The sequence below is a fragment of the Microcebus murinus genome, chromosome 7, assembly GCF_040939455.1.
Source record: "Microcebus murinus isolate Inina chromosome 7, M.murinus_Inina_mat1.0, whole genome shotgun sequence".
In the NCBI taxonomy this organism is placed as follows: domain Eukaryota; kingdom Metazoa; phylum Chordata; class Mammalia; order Primates; family Cheirogaleidae; genus Microcebus; species Microcebus murinus.
The window spans coordinates 65899614-65916733 of NC_134110.1; the positions used below are offsets into that span (position 1 = coordinate 65899614).

Genomic DNA, 17120 nt, shown 5'->3' on the forward strand with positions numbered 1-17120 from the left:
TTTTTGCTAGCTGAACCACTCTTGCGTTCTTGCCACAATTCCCACTTGGTCATCCTATATAATCCTTTAAATGTGCTGTTGGATTTGATTTGCTAATACCTTGTTAAAGAAAGTATTTTTAATTATAATTTCATTCAAATTTTCGTTTTAGACCGTGAATAAGGAATTATAGACCTATAGCTCAGAAAAGTGGCTAAACAGTCAATGCAAAGGAAGCAGATCAATGGAGCCATATTAACAAGAAGAAGGTCTTCAACAGTGTGTCCTTGTGTCCCAGGCTTCTGAATGGCTCTCTTCAACAATTTATCAGTGGCTTGAAGACAAAGAGGACCTGCTTATCACACTTTCAGCTGACAGGACAGAGAGGTATAGCTAATATTTGAGAGAGTAAAATAAAGGTCCCAATATGTTCTGACAGCCTGGAATAAGCAGGCCAAATTAGCAAGATGCATTTAAAACCCAGGATCCATATTTTTGGGTTTAAGAAAATCGTTGGCAAAGGGGAGGGGCTGCTAGGTTAGCAGCCATTCACGTGAAGAGAGCTGGGATTTAGCCAATTACAAACCTGACATGAGCTGAGCTATCCCAAAGCTCCAGAAGAGGAGTGCAAGCTGGAGTGTGCTGTCACAGTGTCATGTCCACGGTGTATGTGTGCACATGTGTGTGGTGCGTGGGGCTTATTTAGTCCTGCTCTTGGCTCTGCAGGCCCATCCACATCTGGAGCATTTATTGCCTTCAGTTCTGGGTGCCAATTTTTAAGTGACAATCTGGAGCCCATCCAGAGGAGAGTGACCAGGACAAAGAAAGGGCTAACAATCATGTCAGGCCAGGAAGTATTGAAGGAACCAGGGATGTTTAGCCTGGGGGAGAGATGATTAAGTGGAGGATTTGATAGTTGTTTTCAAATCACGTGAAAGGAGAAACAGATTTGGTCTGTGTATTTCCAGAGTGGGGAAAAGACCCAGAGGTGCAAGAGTTAGACAAAGGGAGGGGGGGGTGCCGTCCACAAGAAAGACATTTCCAACAGTCAGTGAGATCTGAACAATCTATAGGTTGGACACATGGTGGGTGCCAGAGAGAGTGTTTTAGCACTTAGCACCCCACCCCCCGCTTCTGGGGAACCGCTTCACAGGAATACACTGCACATTGCGCCTGACCTAAGTCAGGCCAACGAGCCCTTTCTCTGGGACTTTGGGATTTGGGAGTGAGGAAGAGTTGAGTTGCCTGTAGCTCTAAGAGGCAAAAATAGGGAAGAATTTCTCACCAGGCGAAGATGTAACATGGCAAGAAAGAAAAATAAAACTAGCACTCAGACAAAAGAGAGAGGAGAGGAGAAAGAGATGAAAAACAGAGAAAGGGGTACTTGAGTTCTGAATTCCAGATATTTCTGAGGCTCACTATCCTCTTATCCTCCCACAACTTGGTCAGTAAACTCTTTCATGGAGTTTTTGAAGTACCCTAGTATCATTCCAAAGGGTGGTCTCTCTTTTTTAAATGAGTTGAGTTTTTGTCATTTTCAGTTCAAAGGACTCTAACTAATACCAGCTATCTCAGGAGGTAGTAAGGTCTCCATCTCTGGAGGTGTTTAAGAGAAACAGGGCTAGTATCAGCTGCCAAAAATTCTATGACCTGAATGAGAATAAAAATGAAATAGGATTGGCCACAAGTTAATAATTCTTGAAGCTAGAAGATGGATTTATTATCTTATTCTCTCTGCTTTTTTTGTATGTGTGACATTTTCCCTAAGGGGGAAAAATGATATGGAAAGGACACCAGGACCGAAGTAAGTTGAACTAAATCAGTGGTTCTCAAACATATCAGACTCCTTTGGGTAGATTTAAACAGTAAGATCCTAGGGACTGGCCCCTGGAAATTCTGCTTCAGTTGATCTGGCATAAGGCTCAGGATTCTATACCTTTTCAAGGCTCTCTAGATTGTTCTGTCATCTGGGCAAACTCACTGTTGGATTAGATGACATTTAAGGTGTCTCAAAATCTAAGATCATAGGTTAGAGGGTATTAAAGGTTAGAAGTGACCAACAAACACCTTCAATTTTACCATGTGGACACTGAGACCCAAAGAGGTCAAATTACAGTTGCAGAGGTAGTAAGTGGCAGTGGAGTAGTTTAGGCAACCCTGTATTCTCCATCCTGTTCTCACTAATTTCCAGGCAACCCTGTATTCTCCATCCTGTTCTTACTAATTTCATGAAATTATAAGCATCTTCTTGATTAATGAGGTGATACAAAGAAAGCTGACCTTGAATCCATGCTGCTTGGTTCAAATCCTGGTTCTGTCACTTTCCAAATTCTCTGTGTCTCAGTTTCCTCATGTCTATGCACTTCACAGGATAGTGGTTGTAAATTAAATGTTGATACACGTACAATGCCTAAAACAATGATTAGCACATGATAAACATGAGTTTGCTACTATTATCTTTATTATTAATACATGCATTACACTAGGGAGAAAATTGTCACTGAAGACCTTCAAGAAGACTTTGGATGGTTATTAATTGTTGATAGATGAGAGCAGGGTGGAGTACTGCTAGCTCACACCCAGGACTTGGCCTATTGCTTCATGTCATCCTGCTCAGTTGAGAGCCTGTTGCTTAGGCCACAGAGCTTGAGTTGTCACTTCACCCCTAGTGAGCCACCCTGGCTGCAGTCTGAGAAGAACAAGAACCAGAATGCTGATAAGGGATGCTTGGCAGCTGAAAACATAAATGGTTAACTCATATATTCCAGAAGGGTTCTTGTTTTATTAATATTATTATTCCCTTTATACCCAATCATCAAACAAAATAACACATGACTTTAATTAAAACAAACAACAACAAAACATCTAAGAGAGAGATATGGTGGCTCCTAAGGCAACTGTGAGATATTGTAGACATTCCTAAGTGTCTAAAGAATAAAGGCGGGAAACTAAGAATGTCAGCTCCAGGCGGGCAGGGTTTTTTCTGCTTTGGTCACCTTCATATTCCTGGAAGCTAGTGTGGTGTCTGGCACATGGTGGGTGTTCAATAAATATATGTTAATTAGATAATTTTTCAGGGAATGGCTTATAAATTTAATAGACAACTGAAACAATTTATGGTTCAAAGTGTAAATCTACAAGTTTAGTTATTCCTTTTAAAATATAAAACGTAAAAATTGCATGCAAAAATATTTTTAAAACATTTAACTTGAAATTAAAAATAAAAGAAGTTTAAATCTTTCTTACCATCTAAGAGGGCTATTTCTAAATAAAGAGAGAATAACTTTCAAGAGCAACCATAGAGAAAAGCAATAGTGTGAGAAAAGCTCCTCCACCATCATATAATTCTTGATTTCTCCTTTCTCTTTCTGAATTTTGTCCTCTTTATTTATCCTCTCCCCCAGACTCTCTTCCATACCTTATTTTTAAAACGCTGTTCTCTTTCCTTTCTTTTTCCTTTTTCTCTTCTTCTTATTCCTTCTCTAACCCAGTCTCTTTTCTTTTGGCGATAATATGGGGCTGAAATATTAGGTAATTAATTCCTTTAATCAATACTTAGGAAGTTCATACTATTGCCAGGCATATTTTTACCATAGACCCCCCTGCAAGGAAATACGTTCCAAGAGCCCCAGTGAATACCTGAAACCTTGGATAGTACCAAACCCTATGTCTACTATCTTTTTCCCCATAAAGTTTATACCTATGGTAAAACGTCTATACCTATGGTAAAGTCTATACCTATGGTAAAGTTTAATTTATAAATTGGGCACAGTAAGAGATTGACAGCAATAACTAATAATAAAATAGAACAAATATAACAACACTGTAATAAAAGATGTGAATGTAGTCTCTCCCTCTCTCTCTCCCCAAATATCTTATTTCTGTGTACCCACCCTTCTCCTACTTGTGATCTATCTGATAACTGAGATGGCTACAAAGCGACTAAGGGCAGGTATCGTCCATAGTGTGGATATGCTGGACAAAGGGATGATTCACGTCCCCGGGCAGACAAAACAGGACAGCATGACATTTCATCACGACACTCAGAAAAGTGCACAATTTAAAACATATGAATTGTTTATTTCTGGAATTTTCCATTTAATATTTCTGGACCACAGTTGACCATCGGTAACTGAAACAAACTGTGGGGAAAGTGAAACTATGGACAAGGAGGGACTACAGTATTACTATATATTTTTTTGTTGTTAAAACATAATTTAAATGCATCAAAGTGCACAAATCTCATGTGTACAGCTTGAAGAATTTCCACATATGCACATACTTACTTGTTAGATTAACAACAGGTCAAGACATAAGACATTTTCCAGTCTTCCTACAAGCTCTCTCATTCCGCCCCCATCAATACTCCCCTTAAAGTTAATCGCTATTCTGACTTCTCTCATCAGAGATTAGTTTTGAACCTATCGTATGATTAGAATCTTTCATGTATCTCCTGTATCTAACTCTTTTGTTAAACGCTATGTTTGTGGGAATTATCTGTGCTGTTACATGCAGCAGGTACTATCTTTTCAGATGAAGTTTTGTATACCTCTAAGAAAAGAATTTTTTTTTCCTTTCTAAAATTATCAACAAAATTTAGTTGCCTTGTACATAAGGTTGGTTTATGTTGGATTTTTTCCCTTCCCTATTCATCCCCAACTCCCATCCTCTAGTTCCATGTGGGTTAGTGCTACTTGATGAGAAATAAAAAGTTTCCCCTGCTAGGGTTATACCCCCACCTTCTCAGTTGGAGGTAGGGCTGTAACAGCTGAAGTCTCTTAGACTGAGGTTTCCACTGGTTATTCATAGCTATGTGTTACTAGTTTCCCAGATTGGCTGCCTCTGCGACTGGGCCTCACGGGACCCATGGACCACAGGGAACCTCCCTGGGTTAGGAGTTCAGATACTACCCTATTGTTCGTCTTGCTAATTCTTTCCCGCCACTAGAGGTCAGGGTTCAGTTATCACTACGGAGGGCTGAACAAGCGTGAAGGGCCAATTAGCAACCAAAAGGGCCCCACGTGGGGCCGTCTGGAGATGCCGTGTGTTGTGTGCTCAAGTTGAGACCCCGGATGAGAAGGCTGAGCTACTCAGGTAAACAGGTTGTCGCATCACCATATGGAAAACTGACCTCAAACATCGAGAATTCTATTTGTAGTTATTTATTTATTTATTTTTAATTGGCAGGGGCATCTTGTCTAATACATAATTGACATTTGACTTTATTTTCTTTAGGTGGAAGAATGCTTCAAACTCCAGAACAAATTTAAGCATTCTCATGCGGAAGTTACTGAAATGCTTGACTTTTGTATTTAACAACAATAGAAAGAAAATGTTTACTAAGGAGGGTTGGGGGGGGACTTCATTTTTTTTTTTTTCCAGACAACTAAAAATATTTAGTAGTTGAGCATTACTCGCATTTTATGGACCATATTTATCTGAGGATTCTAAAGCCTTGCTGCTTAAAACCCAGTTCTCTAATGCTGCCCAATTCTTTCCTCCATCACCCTAATTCACTATGACCTTACCGGGCTTATACCAGGAAGGCATAATGAGGACTATAATTTTAATCAGTCTCTTGAAAATTTAGGGCAAGAATGGCAAAATTTAGAGGAGAATGGTTTAGAGGTGAATGATACGGGTGAATGGTTTTCAAAGAAATGGTTAAGCTATAAAGCACTTGATTTTATTAAATCTCACCCAGAAGCTACATGTATAAAACAGATGAAAAGTAGATTTCTTCTGGGTAAAGTTAGGAAGTGGAACTGTGACTCTTGCCTTGTCAACTTCCCAAAGCCTCCTACTCAACTCTGTGGCCACTGAGGATATGCTTGTGAAGTCCTGTAACTCTAGAAACATTGTTCTAAAACCACTGATCTAGTCCAACACCCTCATTTTATGAATGAGAGAACCAAGATCCAGCACCTGCCTGGTTAGCATCACGCATTAACAAAGATATGATATCTGGCAAGAAATATGGCTGGAGACTAATTGTTTTATTAAAATTTGAGGGTATTTTTGAAAACATACATATACATAAGGTACATAGTATTTGTATAAAACTCAATAACGAAAGTTAGCTCAGTTTTGGCGGACATTTGGATTGGTAAAACAGCAACCCTGTCACACTCAGATGTAATGGGTTCAAATCATGTTCCGATACATTTGGAATTGCACTAAAGAAGGGGATTTGATCCCTTCAAAGAAGAAGACAGTTTTATATTTCAGCTGTGAACTAGAACTTGTTGCTATGGAGACCACTTGTTTATACAGGATGCTGGAGAGCAAAGGGGAAGTTTCCACAGTAAACGAGGCAGGGCCATACCTGTGTGGAAAGAAGGGAGCAGGCCATTCCTGCTGCCTGTGGGTGAAAGTGCTGTGCAACTGTGCGAAAGGGAAAGTCAGAAAAAGGGAAGAGTGGAAGATTCAGGAAGTATCCGGAGCTCTTTAACTGCCTATACCAGTCATGCAAGTGACTTAATCGCATGCCAGTGAGGGAAGGAAAGCAATGAAAATTTGAGAGCAACCTCCAGCAAAGGCTTAGTATCAATTGCTCACCACTCTTCCAGACCTATCTATATGGCCAAGTAATTGTTTACCCTAACTTGAGAGGGTCTAAGTGAGATGAACAATGTTGTACTCAAGTTTAGGGGAAACCAGGACAATTAAGACCAGGTAAGGATTAATGAATAAAGAATTTGCTTATTCCTAGGTGTCTGAATTTCTTTAGGTCTTGTTTTAAACTGTGCTTCATCTTTAAATTAAGAAACAGTAGTAATTATGCTTACTTCTTTTAATAAATAGTTGTATTTTGAATTTCAAAAAAATTATTGGAGTCCTGTGATACCTAAAACAAAAATATTTGCTATCCTTTTCCTCTTATTTTGTTAAATCTGGGGAGAGTCTACCTCTTCAGAGTATGTAAGCAACAGTGGATCATTCTGTGGCAATACATACGAATATCAGCTATTGGGCCTACATAGGAATAAATATATTCTTGCATACCTAACCAGCTGGCCAAGTCTAGTTCTTCCACTTGCACTTAACATCAGACCCTCTCCATTCCATGAGAGCAGAACTGGGAGAAGACTTCAGAATTTGGATCCTTCTTACAGACATGTGATATTTGTATAAGTATAGGCTTGGAGTTGTTAAGTCATCTAGGTGTGTGTTGAGACGCGTGCATGAGATGAGGGATGGAAGTGTTCGTTATGTGATGGAAGTATTAGAAACCACATGTTCCCTCCCAACATTTTGTTAGTGATGGGAAGCAGGAGAGTCTGCATGAAGATACATTGCACGATGTGCTCACTAAGCAAAGCATGTGAGGTTCTGCTTTTCCACTTTGGCTACCAGCTGTTTTGCAAAGTTGGAAGCCAAGAAGCCAAGAACTAATCAACTAAAAGGCTCCAAAGCTGAAGTATGTGGTTCGAGGTGCTGCTCTGAGCAGGCCACATTCCCAGTGTTCTGATAATCACTGTCAGAGTGAGATGCTTTCCTCAACAGACAAAACTAAGGATCTTTCATCACCAGGCAGTCAGAATATGGAACCAAAGGTTAACACAAACTAAAGGACAGAGGGTTAATTAACCCTCTATCTAGGGCTTGTGATGAACGTACATTTCTTGCTCTCTTCTTTGGAATCCCTCTCCTTAAAATGGCTTTGGCTGGGTGGAACCGCTTTCTGGCAGGTATATGAGTGTTCGATATATTTGTGATGCTGAGACATTTATCTCCATTGCCTTAATAATTGAGCATCTGAGTCAAATCACTAGTCTGACTTCTGACTCCTTTGTTTATTGACATTCCAAGTCAAACCTTTAGTTTGATCCCCTCATTGGGGAAGGAGGAAAATCTAGCTTGCAATGCTCTTGTGAACATTTTCTGAGTTCTTCAGAAGTGGTCCTGCCACCAATTTTCTTTATAGACTGATTAAGAGTATGAGCTGTTGACAAGAGCAGGGACTTCATGCATAATCAAGGTGCTTCCGGGAGGCCAGGCATGACACATGCCTTGGGACTCACAATGAACTCAACTAGTGAAGCTCGAGCCTCAGCTGCCCTGTCTAAGTTAGCACACCAAACCTACGCATTGATGAGAAACAGCAGCTTAGATAGCTAAGGATGAGGGATGGGAGAGTTCCTGCCCCTCCTCTAGGAGTGAAGAGTAAGAACAGCTTGGGAAGAGCTTTGGCTCCAGCATGGGTCAGTATCAGACCCCCCCTCCAGGAGGAGGAGGTAGGGGTGGCAGCTGCAGAGCCCAGACTGGGAGAAGACTCCATGGTGGTCAGCAGTATTCACCAACATGTGCATAAAATAACAAAGACATGAATTACCCTTACTAAGTTTGCTCCACATTCACATCTGAAGGCGGAGTTCCCTCCATAAAGATTGGGAAGTTTATCCTAAAAATCACTCATTCACATGTGCAGCTTTTATTCAGAGAGGATTCAGTCATTCAGAACATACTTACTGAGCAGCTACTATGTAGGTTTTAGGTCCTATTCTAGGCACAAGCAATACAATGATAAGCAAAACAATTCTCTGCCCTCATGGAATTCATAATCTAGTGGAATAAACTAATATGAATTAAGTTAATCAATATTAATCAACATATAATTAAAAACTGTGAAAAGGTCTTGGTGAACAGAAATCCTTTCAATTTGTATTCTTGCAGGAGGGCCTTCTCTGATTCCATGCTTATGCCTTAAAATAGCCTCTTCTCATGAGCTATTTTTTCCCTACTAGTGCTTACTTAGGGGATGTTTTTCATCAGTCAGTGGCAGAAACTCTCCCCTAAAGGGGAGTGAAAGAAAGTCTTTTGCCTCAATCACAGGCCGGGAGCTCTCCACTTCCCTTTTATGAATAACCAGAGTGCACAACAGCACCTACTTACAAACGCATTGAAAAATTGCTCTGTGCTTATGGCAGGATGCAGATGGGGAGACTGAGATGGAAAGACATTATGAGACTCACTGTATGAAGGCCTCGGATTTAGTCATCGGTACCAAATACCAGAAAAATTGGACTAGAGCTTTAACTCAGCTGGGCCACGGGAACAGTTAGGAAGAGATTTCAAGCTTCTCCAGGGAATCAAGGATACGTGGATCGGTTTTAGAGACTGGGTTGTCTCCCAAACAGTCATCAGATTCCTGTCTTGCATCCCACAGCCTCACAGGTGTAAACCACATGAACAAATATGTGCTTGGGGGTGTGGGGAAGGGTGGGGGGGGGAGGTGATGACAGTTCTGAATTCATAATGCATCATCTCAGGTGGCAGCTGTGCATCTGTTACGTATTTTGAAACCTCCCTCTCATACCACCAGAGCTATTTCAGCAGATAATATCTAGGATCTACTAAAGAAAAGTCATATGTTACCCAGTGTCCTGAAATGGCTCAAGAAGATGGATAAGGGGAAGGTGTTGGGGTTGAAACTTGTGTGTTACCTCCTGACTCTCCAAATCATTTGGATGACAGCTTTGATTCAGTCTTGGAAACTGGACTTAATTAGTGGGAACCAGCCGTCTACGTGGGAGCTCTTGGACAGGCTCTCTGCGTCCCTGCTTCCCCAAGCTCCCTCCCAAGGATAGGGACTTGAACGGTTGCAGCCCGTGGGGCTCCTACAAAGTACTTCCAGCACATATGTGGCTAAAAGCGATAATCCCAACACGTTTTGCAGGAAGAAAAATTGTGCTGGGAACAGCAAGTCAAGCATTTGCTGAGTTTTAGTAGGAGGTGTGAAAAATATGTAACTCTACTTAGGGTCATTCCCCTTGGCCTCGCCGCTAGCCACAGTGTGTGAGGGGAGGCAGGGGCAGCGCCAAGCTTACATCCATCTTTCTGTGGCCCCATTAATCTGTCCTCTTCTTGAAAACCAACTTATCTTGCAATTGGTTTGAAAACCTCCCAGGGCTGCATGTAGGGCTGCTGCTAGCACGGAAGAGCCTCTGTGCTAATTAGAAAAAGACGTTCCCTCCGGGAGTGAGGCTTGCAGAAAGACACCCCCTCTGGGCAGACCAATTAGTGAAGAGCCCCCTCCTCCTGCAGGCAGACTTGGACTGTGCTGGGATGCGTGGCTCAGCAGCCAGGCCCCCAAGAGTGCCCTCAGCTGGACCCACCCCTCTGTGCCCAGTGGCCATGGCCACAAGTCATCCTTTTGTGGCTCACAAAATTGACACTCACTAGTCTCCATAGTTGGAATGCACTTTCTTCTAACATGAAGTCCTTTTGCTGAAGTCTGTATTCTTAACCCTCTGTATTCAACAAGCACTACATACTCAGAATTCCTCAGAGATGCTGACGAACATCAACATGGAGCAGAAGCACAAACAGGCAACAACACTGATTTCAGCTGCACCGTCCCGGTCAAGGAGGTAATTACCAGCTCTTTGGACACAAATACTTGCCTAGGCTCTCTTTCCCCCATGATGTTTTTTACTAATGTGTTATTTCCCCCTGAAGAGTAGGCTACAGGTTTAGTTTCATACTTTCCTTAATATTGGGACCAATTTTCTGTTTTGTTTTTCTTTGTTATTAGTTTGAGTTTGTTTCTAATTTTCATAAGCCATTTCATCTTTTTTTTTTTTTTTTTTGGTTTTCAAGTATGCCTGCTGCCTTAAGACTTTGCCCATCAATAATAATAGTTACAATAACAGTGATAGCAGAAACTGATTGAGGAATCTCCACATGCCATGTGTTATACTCTGTGCTTTCTAGGAATTAACTCGTTTTGATTGTCACAGAAGCCTTATGAGGTTGATGTTATTATTATTCCTGTTTTAAGATGCGGTAACTGAGCCCCCCTAAAAGTTATTTCCCAAAGGCACACATCTCGTGAGCAATGGAGCCGGGGTTTCAATCCAAGCAGTCTGGCTGCAGAGCTCACATTGTTTAGCCAGTCTACTGTATTGTCTCTATCTGTCTCTTCATGAGTACTCTGTCCACCCCACCACTCATCTCCTTAGTTACTGCTTCATCTACTCATTTGTCCTACAAATGTGTACTGAATCCCCACATACAAAGCTCATGCTAGGTGCCGAGGGTGAAACCATGAGTAAGATACAGACTCTACAATAAAGGCATTTTAAGATAATGAGGTTGACAGACAAGTATTCAGGCCAGTGGGTTTTGTACAGTTTCATACAATTTCATAGTATCTCATCTTGGATATCTACCTTGACACTAGTGTCCAACACTGGGAACTTTCCTTTCCCACTGCTCCTATTAATGGACAAGCCCAGGCACCATATTCACAGCACGTTGCTACCTACTGGCCACAGATGATTGGAACAGAGTGGATGCTAAATCTGTGACCTACCAATGCAGTGGGTGTAAACCATCAGTGAATTCTCCTAGGGAGTTTGAATTAAGAGAAACGGTGGAGGTAGGCCCGTGATCACGGAAGGGCTGGAGCTGGCACTTTGGCAGACCCACAAGTTGAGGAGGCTCTGGCTTGGGGCCAACCATGGGAGCTTGTGGACCTTTGAAGACTGCCTTGCTGCCAGGGAAATGGCCTGAGGGTAATAAGATACAAGGTGTTTAGATATATCCCCAAATATTAGAATATTAGGAGTCATTTCCATGAGCCACAAAGGAACATCTGTCTTAGTACTGTGTGTCATAACTAATGACTGTGGGAAAAGGTCCTGCTAAGGGAGGGCCTGGAGGGACAAATGAAGATGGTGGCACACGATGCAGAAGACTGTGGCCTTCAAACAATTCTTTTTTCAAACTAAATCTCACAGAGTGCCCCAGTATACAATGCATGTAAAACGATAATGGTGCTATTATAAGCAAGGGCTAAGGTCATAGAACCCATTTCTCCTTCCATACAAGGTGGATGGAGTCCACTGGAGTTGGACACCATCCACCTTGCATGAAACATTGGTTTTGCTTTGGGAGTTTTTGATCAGAAGAACATAGGTTAAGAGGAAAGATCCTACCACGGACTGTCAGGACCAGAGCTTCTGGGGGCCCAGACTTGGGGCAGGGTACCCTCCAGGACTCCTGCACTGGCCCAGGGGTGGAGGGAAGGGCAGGGAGAGGGCAAAACTTCCAGCTACTTTGAAGGACAGGCTAGCAGCCAAGTTTGTTATCTTCATCCAGTTACTCTCAGAGGTTTGTGTGAACTTCTGGTCTTTGTCACCCAGCTCAACGGTCATCTTAGCATTCTGGATAGCACAGTTGGTCATAATATTTATTTAGCATGATTTGAGCTTTGCAGTTTCAAATAGTGGGCTCTAAGGCCATTCTGAACCTCAGTTTAATTTGCAGAGTTACAACACTGGAAATAGATGTCTCATGTTTACTGAAATATTGAACTTGAAGTAATTATAATGAAGTAATTGGCTACATCATAATTATCATAAAATATTGGTAGCTAGTGGGAGGGAAGCCCTGTTCCTCTACTGCAGGAAATTTTAGGCATAATATTTATTTAAGTAAAGGAATGGGTAAAAAATTATGAAACTATATGTCTTACACCTCGTATCTGTCCACATAAACCATGGCCTTTAGAGTTAGGTAGACATGGGTTCCATGAATTTCCCTGGAATTCTATAGTAGTTTACTATTATTGATAACTGCGGACATGCTATTTATTAACAAATTCCTTCAGTCTCAGTTTCTAAACTAACGAGAATAAATCCCACCTTCTAGGATAGCTCTGTAGATCAAAGGAGGTAATGTGGGCAGGCAGTAAGTCCAGTGCCTGGCATACAATAGGCTTAGATACATGTTCAATGAAGCAAATGAATACAAGTTATTTCCCCTCTTGTCTCAGTTTTCTCTTCTGAATAATATATAATAATTGCACATCTTTGACAGGCTTTTGAGAAACTAAATGAGATAATGTATGTAAGAACACTTAGCACTCATACTATTGACATTAAGTCGAATAAAATGGTTTGGAATGGATGATCTGAAGTATAACAGAAGGGAAAAAATTGAAATCTGAGAAGTAGTTAAAAAGAGCATTTTCTACTTCTTTGTAAGTTAAAGCAAAACAAAAGCAATTTTATGGCACAGTCAATGCATAGGGGAGCTTGGGCAGTTAACAACAAAGCAGCAGGTGATCTGTGGGTTTGGGGCCACATCTCTGTCCTCCTGGCAAGCAAGCTTGCACGGACCCCGGAGCTCTGGCCCCAATCCATGCAGATGCCTGAGCAGCTATGTCAGTAGAAGCAACCCGGTCTGCGTGTGGCTGACTCAGAATCTTCTGTGTCTGCGTTGGTTTGTCCCCTGGGACAACACAGACTGTGCCTGTATCATTTGTGCTCTACAGTAAATATTATTTTGGTGCTGCCTACCAAAGCAAGTTCAAGGGGGATTCCTTCCAATAGCCGATCTTAATGTTTCTCCTTGTCTTTCCTGAGTCTGTGTGTCATTTTATTTGTGGGTTCACTTACTTATTTTGATTAGTGTGATGTGGTTAGAGTTTGACTTTTTCTTCAAGTATTTGAAGTAGCCTATAATAAAAGATGCATATAGGAAAAGACCATTGAAATAAAGGTAAAAAAAAAGAGTTGGTGAATTTGGAGATAGGTAGAGAATGTAACGAATGGTACTAAATGTTTTAAAGCATATGAAAGTGTCAAAGTCATAAATCACTATTCAAAGCCATTGTTTATCAATATCTACAATTTTCTATTAATATTTAGGTAATCACATCATTTTGCATACCTTTCCTAATACCACCTAATACCAAAAATAGCTTAAAGACTATTTTTGGCTTTCACACCACAGGGTTTATAGCTACTACAGCAGCTGTAAACAAAGAAACAAGGAAATTCAAAACAAGGAAAAGATAGGTAAATTAGTATGAGAGAATGAAAAACCACAGAGCAGGAGTAACTTATTACTCACTATTGTCTGGTCTCAATTAGGTTATTGAAATAACAGTTGGGTTGGGGTGGACTTGTCCATGGATTATAGCCAACAAATTCTAGACATCAGAATGTAATGAAGGTCTGGCAGTTTTAGCTTCATCTAAATACCAGGCACAGTATAAAGGACATTATCTTGTTTTGTTCCTAGAGCCTTGCTGGATAAGGTAGCCACTGTCCATGTGTGGCTATTTAAATTAATTAACATTAAATAACATTAAAAATTCAGTTCCTCACACCAGCCACATTAGGCATCTACTGCAAGCAGAGAGCTGGGTGCTATAGACAGAAGGAGGGTGCTGTTTTTTTAATGATGAGAGGCAGTTTGGTAATGAATAAACCATGGGCCTGTGTGGGAGACATCTGGATTTGAATCCTGGATCTGTCACCTAGTAGCTACGTGACCTTGACTTATTCAAGTTATACCATCTGAGCCTCAGCTTCCTCATCTGTAAAATGGGACGAACAATACCTACATTATTAGCGGCAGTTGCTGTGAGAACTATAAACTACATGTTTGTAAGTCACCTAGCTGACTGAGGCGAGGTAGTTCATGATGATGGTGATGATGGCAGTGATGGCGATGATAGAGAAGTAGGAGGAGAGGATTCAAATTCTGTCCTCAAAAAGCTTCTCTTATGACTATGACAGCACTTTTGTCATCTCCCGTGAAATAAATGTGGTTTCCACAGTACAACCCTGAAGGGAAACCTCTCCTTTTCAATACCTTCCTACCATTCCCGGAATAAATATCATCTCTCCATGACACAAATCACTTTGATAACCCCACTTACTTAGGCTATTGCCCCACTTCTCCCTATTTTTCAGGAAAAAATCTGAACACTTAGTAAATCACTTATAAGGTTTGAAGGTATCACAGCCCAAGAATTAAAAATCGTAATTGGAATCAAATCTAACATCAGCTCGCCTATGACAGGGCAACCTTAAACAAAAGAACCCAGTCTCTGGCTGGAACTCCAAGAACCAGTGAGTAGATATCGGAAATAATTTGGGGGCTTAAGCAAAGTTCCTCCTCCCAAAACTGTCTCTGATCACGTATCTTCTCTTTTTCTTATTTCTTTCAGGACAATCATTGCCTAAAAATCCCCCTTGCTGTTAGAAGGCTGAAGCAGCCACTCCTTCAGAGACCAACGCACCTGCGATTGTTCTGCTTCCTTCTGCCACACAGGCCATTGTGCAACATCTGGATAAGTAGCTACAACACAGCGCCTTTTCCTGTCTTGGGGCTCAGCCTCCCATGGACTGTGGGGTCAAGTGTTTTGCTTAATTCCATGGCCTCCTCTGCTGTCTCTTCAATCAGTGCTGTCATTTCCCCAGTTGGAGCGTTGATGACTAGTCTGGACAATAGGTTTGCTATAAGCGAGTCTTTGCCTGGGGTATAGATTACTCGTAAATCATATCTTTATAACAGTAATAACATTCCCTGTCGTCTAGCAGGTGCGTGGCCTGGTGGTTTGTGATCTGTCTGGATAGTCAGGCTTCTGCCAAATGCATATTTGTGGAACTCTCGTAGTGCATGTATCATTGCCAACTTTTTTTTCTTTCTTGCTCAAACAGACTTTGTTTTTTTCAGCCAAAGCCAGCATTAGAGATGTGCACGTGACTACTGAACAATCCAATTGCTTGGTGAGAATCTCACTATAGGTTCTCAATGGCCTTGTACCTTCCTTATCAGACAGTTATTCCACAGTGTTAAAGAACTTTAAATGAAAGAGGAAAGGAACTCAAATTTGCGAGGTACCTGCAATGTGCCAATCACTGTGCTAGCTGTCTCACCCAGAATATTTTAACACTTTAACTGCCATGAGAGTTGTATTTAACTCACTCTAATGTTGACCCTGGGCTATGTGAAGCATATATAAAATCTTACTTGTTAGTGTTCTTATTGTTACAATTAATATTGACAGTTTAATTCTAAAAACGTGGGCTTAATGAATAAAACTCAATAAATTTCATTTTTCTATTTATGTTTACCTTTAAAGTACACTCGAAGTTTTTATTCTATTTTTGTAATAAAACAGTGTGGCCCCAAGGAAAACTGTTTTTTCTGTGTGGCAGTCAAGGTGTTAATCTTCCCAACAGCCTCACAAGGTAGGTTCTATCCTGAACCCCATTTCACAGATGAGGAAACTGAGACTTTACGAAGTTTAACATCAACACCAGCTAGTAGTTTTTGAGCCCTGATTGCCAGGCATAGTGATAAAGGATATTATCTCATTTAGTCCCTAGAGCTGTCCAATAAGATAGCCACTGGTCACATGTGGCTATTTAAATTTAAATGAATTCAAATGAATAAAAGTTAAAATTCAGTTTCTCATTCACATTAGCCACCTTTCAAGTACTCAGTATCCACACCTGGCTAGTGGCTGCTATCTTGGACTACACAGATGTAGGACGTTACTGTCATCACCGAAAGTTCTATTGACCAGCACTACCCTAAAGCAATGCCATAAGGTAGGTACAGGTATCATGGTATCCACCTTATGGATGCAAAAATGGAGGCATCCACTGGCTATGTGACTTGCTGAATAATGGTGACAGAGCTAGTGAATTAGATCCAGGCCTGAGTCCAGTTCCAGAAGCTTTGCTCTCGAGCACAACCCTATTCTGTACCCTCAATGACTTACCTAAGGTCCCTCCCTCCCCCGTAAGTGATAATGCGGGGGTCCTGGGCAGGGGCCTCCTTGAGAACTCAGGACAGCTGCTGTAGCCTCCCAGCAGATGCTTTCTGCAAGCCTTCTCCCCAGCGTGAGGCAAGCAATTCATATTCCTGGCACTGCCTTGATCTGTTTCATTTCTGCGGTCCCCAGGTGCCCTGAACTCCTTGTCTGCACTGGTTATATGCATGTGCTTCTTCAAGGGTCTCCTGCCTCTGCCAGAGCCCATCTCCTGTTGGCTTGCACAGTGTCATCCTGGCCACGTGGGGTTTTGTTTGGCTTCCCCATCTGCCCTGGTCATCTGTCTGGGTGACTGGTACACTTACCCCTGGAGACTCCCCCAAAGATTTTGTTATTCTCTCAATGATCTTGGAGGCTGACTCAATCCCAAATAGTAGTCTGAGTCTGTGACTCTAGCATGCCCCTGGGGTGCATGTAGGATACAGAACAAAATGGATTTTCGCCTGTGGGTGTGCAAAGCTCTTTTGCTGGCTCAGAACTCCCTGGCCCAGAAGAGGGGTGTGGCAGGTGGCCAGGTTCTTCCTCTAATTCCAGCCTTGGGCCTGTCTCCTTTTCTCAG

At 41.6% G+C, this 17120-nt stretch overlaps 1 long non-coding RNA gene across 1 annotated transcript in view; it reads left to right on the top strand.

Moving 5' to 3' along the window:
• The window catches only part of LOC105875682 (uncharacterized), a 40147-nt gene extending 24297 nt beyond the window's left edge, over positions 1-15850 (top strand). Inside the window, exon 3 of the long non-coding RNA XR_001156095.2 lies at positions 14948-15850. This is a non-coding gene — a long non-coding RNA (uncharacterized LOC105875682). The remainder of the gene's footprint in view (positions 1-14947) is intronic.
• The last annotated feature ends 1270 nt before the right edge of the window (positions 15851-17120 follow it).